Source organism: Medicago sativa, chromosome 7 (assembly GCF_051527215.1).
Source record: "Medicago sativa cultivar Bolivia chromosome 7, Bolivia_mono, whole genome shotgun sequence".
In the NCBI taxonomy this organism is placed as follows: domain Eukaryota; kingdom Viridiplantae; phylum Streptophyta; class Magnoliopsida; order Fabales; family Fabaceae; genus Medicago; species Medicago sativa.
In genome coordinates, this window is record NC_140755.1 from 46879223 (window position 1) to 46885222 (window position 6000).

The following is a 6000-nucleotide window of genomic DNA, read 5'->3' on the forward strand; positions in this document are numbered from 1 at the left end:
AAAATCGCACTTTGCTCTCCAAAATCGTAACCCTTGTTCTTCAGATTGAGTGCAGTATTTATAGAAGTCAAGGGCCTGACCCGTCAAAATCGCGCCGCGCCTATATATTGGCGTGCCGTGATTTCCCTCAAACAGGGAAGATGAATTTTTGCTTCCAAAATCGCAGCACGGCTTGAAATTGGCGTGGCGCGATTTGCTTCAAACAGACTTCAATATTTCAGCTTTTTTGCACTTCAGAACAGTATAAATTGCATGAGAACTCTATCAAAATGTCACAATAAGTCCTAAAAATTACGTAATGACAGCATGTCATCAGTAACACAACTCTGACATACAAATGACGATTAGAAACCGGTACCAGCATGCATATAGGTCGTAAGGATGAATTGCATCTTTTCATATACATGTTGATGTGTTGAACTTGATGTTGTTGTGAATGTTATGTCTATTATTAATGTATTTGAAATTAATGATGTTGTGAATGATGTAAAATGAATTAATTGTTGTTGTTTATTGATATTTTATTTGATGTCGTGTATTTGATGTGCCATTTGATGATGTGTTTTTATGTGATAAATGACGTAGTGCATTGGAGTAATTATTGAATGATATAATGTATATGATTGTCCGTGTTTTAAATATGCTATCTGTCGCGGTGATTTTCGGATATCAAACTATTGATTAGCATTGGCTCACAAATTTAGGTTCACCAACGAGCTTTACTTTTTTCCAAGGGAAATAAACCCACAGTTTTTAGAGATTTAAGGTTCGGGGGTTAGTTACGTGAAGGGAAGGTATTAGCACCCTAAACTTCTATAGTATTCTATAGGAACCTCTTGGTTTTATTTATTTTTGGCTAAAATTATTTATTATTTGCTTGTAAAAAGTTTAGTGTGATAAGGAAATATGAAAATATTTTTATTAGTTTTTTGATTTGGAAAGACAAAGTCTTTTGCCTATGTACCCGTGAGGAGTGATTTGTTTGATTTTTTATTAGCTTTTGAAAAGGGTTTTAAAGGTGAAAAGCCAAATGGCAAAGGTAAAATTTGTTTAGTGTTTTTTTTAATTTAAAGAAAAGGTTTAAATATATTAAGATTGATTGAAGTTTTTTTTTTGAGAATATAAAATGGAAAATCACTTGATGAGTATCAAGGTTTTTTTGGAAATGAATTCATTTTTTGTGAAATTTGTTTTTGATTATTTGAATGTTTTTTTGTTTTTTGTACTTATTATTTTTAAAGGCCTAAAAATTAAAGTTGACGTTGAATTAAACGCGAGAGAATTCCGTAGTGACACTAGGTCAAAACGAATCCCCTTTCCCTTGGATAATAAACTAAACCTAATTTTTTGCATTTTTGATATATGAAAGCTAAATAAATAAATAAATAAATAAACACAATGCAGATTTTTCTTTATATTTAAATACATTCTAATTGCAAATTAATAAATAAAAAAAATTAAAATGCTATCAAATAAATAAAAAAATGAAACAAAAATAAAATAAATAAAAAGTGGACCAAAAATGAAACAAAAAATGAGGTATTTTAAAATACCTCACAGGGACAATAAACCGAATGTGGACTATGGTCTTAAGATCACTCTTAAAATCTGACGGGACAGAAAAAGAGGGATAGGAAAAGAATAGCTCGTCAACACGAGCTAAAGGAGGGAGAAGAGAGAAAAGTTCTTTGACAACTCAAGAGAACTGTTTGTGTGTCTATAAGTAAGGAATGAGAACTCTATTTATAGGTGAGGAGCCAAATATGAGTTTTAGTTCCAATGGCTAAGATCATTTGACCGTTACAAAATTAATGGTTTGACCTCACCTCATAAATGAGCAATAATTGAGAAAGTTGACATGGAGGCCATGAATGGCAATGAAGGAGACCTTGGACTTTTGAAATTAAAATAAAATTAAAAAAACTAAAATAAATAAAAGAATGAATAGAAAGGAAAATAAAAAAATGAAAACAAAAACAAAATAAGATAAAAATAAAAAACTAAAATAAAAATAAAATAAATAAAGGAAAAACTAAAATAAATAAAAAAAGTGGGCCCGAAAACGAACCAAAAAATGAGGTATTTTAAAATACCTCTCTGCCAAAATTTTCCTTGAAAAGACAGAGAAAATTCAGGGCCAAAAGACAAAATGGAATCTTAGGTCAAAAATTGGGGTATGACACTATTGAATGATGTGAATTTCTAAATGGATAATTGATGTAGGTTGAAGTGATAAATATTCTTTTGTAATTATTAAATGATATAATGATCGTATTGATAATTATTTAATGATAAGCATGAATGATATGAATATATCATTTGGTGATGTCTTCGGTGTTTAATCTCTGAATCTATTCATTATGTTTATGAAGACTTCTATTTTGGATATATATTCACCCTCTAGTTGCAGGTTGGATGCATGTGCCCGTATGTGGTACAGATACACAGGATGACAAACCTTAGACACTGTGAGCTTGGAGCACGACGAATAGTCTTTCCCGTCACTCTTTCTTTTCTTAGGAGTGTATTTTGGGTCAATGCTCTGGTCTGTAACACTGAGAATTGAGATTTAATTTACTGTCGAAACTTTAATGTCGAGATTCTTCTCTTTTGAAAATAAGTTGATTTTGTTGAGATGGTATGATTAAACTTGTTAAATAATTATGATGTGTTATTTTTAATTGAAATGAAGTGTATTTATGATGAGAATTTTTGACACCCTTATATGATTTAGAAGAAGTGTTATTTTTAAAATGAAGTGTATTTTTACAAGAAGATTGAGAATCGGCCATCAGGCCTTCATAACGAAAATGGTTAATGCCTGTTTGGTTGGCCGTTTGGAACCTCTAAACCCACGTTTCCAGGCTTCTAACGTGATTTCTGCATTTTGCAACATGTTTGGCTATATTTTCTTAAATCAATCCAGCCTTCCAAAAGCAATTCTAGGAGAAGCTCCAAATCCTAGCTTCTCCAAATCAATTCTACGTCTACTGTTGGTTGGTGGTTAAAAAACTTTTCTTCTTCCTTATTTTCCCTCACCTCCATCTCTCTTTTACCACATATCCAACTTTTCTTCTACGTTTACTATTTCAGTTTCTATTCTCACCTTTTATTTTCTTTTTATTTTGTTGCCAAGCTTCCAGCAACCTCTATTATGATATGCGTTTTATTGCTGCTCTATGCGTGTGTTATTGTTATTTTTGTATTTTTTTTGGGCTTGAAAATGCATAGATTTATACAAAATGTATTTTGTTTATCAATATTCCAAAAAAAGGTGTAAGTTGGAAAAAGAAAAAAATATTACAACTTCTTTTTTGAAAAAAAATATATTATAACTTTTCCATTTTTTTGTGTTAAAAACTTTTCCATTTTGTTAAAAAAAATTCTGTCAAATTTACATTTATATATAATATAAATGATGTCTAATTTGGTAATTATACTTTCAAAAGCTATTTTGATTCAAATTATCCAAACAACTTGAATTGGTAAAAATCACTTCTATGTAAATATATCCAAACATAAATCAATTACATTCAACTCACTTTTAATCAAAATCAATTCTGTCAAAATCAATTCTATTAAAATCAATTCTCGTCGCCGCAGAACCAAACGCACACGTGTGGTCGAAAATAGTTATGGTGGTGGATTTGAGAAAATTGTGAACGCAATCAAAATCGATTGCCACAAATGGTGCGAATGATATGTATGAAAACAAAACTACGATGTCACGATCTCGATGCTTGTGTTGGTGACAATCTGGTACGACAGTGAAAGAGCTTTGGTACGGCGGAGGATGTTTGTCGATGGTGGGGAAGAAACCTACAAAATAGGCAATTGCTCCAACACTTAAGTCAGTGTTTGTACTCGTGGGAGAAGTATCACAAAATTTGTGAAAAAGTATAAGTTGAATGTAACTGCTTCAGTGAAATTCAATGAACGATACGGGAGTTAGTTAGAGATCGACTAAACTATCACGATTAATTTCGGGAGGTATTCCTGAGTGGTAGGACGTGCAAGTGACCTTCCACAAGCTTTCATATGGTGGTGTATTGGATTAATGGGCATATTGTATTGGGTCGTTGTATTGGCCTAAATCCGATGCAAATGTAACGCCCACACTAAACGTATCTAGAAAGTTTAGCATGTGCATTATCTTTAGTACTGGATACGTTAAAATTTACAACATAAAGCCTTCGAATGTATAATATATACAACAATTCACGTTTGTACTTTCATCCATACAATGTTATCTATCTAAAACATAGAAATACATTCTTGAATCCATAAAATATTCTGCAGCGGGTACGAATGAGCACTTGTTGATTATCTACTCGGGATTATTCCGTAAAATGAATTCAGATAATGTTGCTTGTTACACGCTAACTTCTAACATAATAAGAACAAGACATGAATACGATATGATATGATATGCCATGATAAGTATTATGAATAGATGTTCCGAACGATCTAGTACCCCGCACGATCGTCTAGGTTTGCAGGTTATCACACACGTATAAACCCGAATGGGTTGAGTGTAAACAGTATAAATGAGATATTTTATAACAAATGAGTCCTTTAAGTTGTGTTTGTTACCAATTGGTCCTTTAAGTTATTTTTTGTTACAAATTTGTCTTTTCAGTCATAGAATATTTACATTGTCATCCCTCTTTTCAGCCAACTTCGTTAAATCATCCTTCTTTTCAGCCAACTTCGTTAAAAAGTGCTTATAGACCATTTAACATTAAGATCGTAGATCCAAAAGTACTTATGACATCAAACATGATTACTTATATACATTTTCTTCTTCTTGTTTTTGAATTTCAAACCTAATTTTACATATAAATATTTGATCAACAATATTATAAATCAAGTAATCGGTTAATTTTGTTTTGAATCATGACTTAATAACACATCTATGAGCTCTAGTTTTGAGAGCAGTGAATTTGGACAAACCAACTTAACATTAAACAAATTAAACATCCACATAAACATTTTTTGATTGAGTTTGATGAAATTAAGATAATGGTGCAAATATTTTATAACTTAAAAGGACCAATTTGTAACTAAAAAAACTTAAAGGACTAACTTGTTATAATCATGTAACTTAAAAGACCACAAATGGTATTTGGCCTATTTTAAAATGATAATTTCTAGTTAAATGAAGGCTGTTAGACCATTTGATTTGAAACATGTAAAGCACAAGCTTTGGATTAGAGAAAGTTTGATAAACAAGCATGAATCACATTCATGCCAAAAGTTAAACCAACCTCATGAGCAATTTCATTGGATAAAGTTGTAGTCATCAATTTAGCATAAAGAGAGAGTTAGATACACCAAAATTATTAACGAAGACTCTCTCATAAAGAGCCTTTAATAAACTCACTTCAAACATTCAAATTTTGTGGCACAAGCAACTTGGCTGCGCACACCTATACGTACGGTCATATTTGCTCCAACTTACGCAATTTTCATTCTCAAAACTTATAACATCACTTACTAAAATTCAACATATTATAGAGTAGCATGTACATAACCAATGCATTATGCAGTCAGTACTTAATCCCTAAGCTCCTTACGTTATATATGGCTTTAATTACACTACATAACAATATTAACGAATTCTTGTCAAAAAAATATATATTTACGAATTCTATGGTTCATTCAATGTATTCTATCCCTTCATGTTGTACATATGTTTTGGTACAATTTTAAGTTTCATTATGGTTAAGAAAAGGTGAATTTTTCCTTAAGTTAATTAAACCCTTTTAATTAATCAAAGTAATCGGCTTATCACATGTATGTTCATCTTCTATCACCTTATTTTTCTGAACATGATTTATTTACGATTTCAAATTACATGAGATACATTCATCTTTTGACTTTGCACCTAATAATTCATAAACAATATGCATAGTTGACTTTCAATATATTAAAGAAACATTAAATTAAGCACTTATCTAACACTATATATATACTCGTACCATTCTAACGGTTTCAACT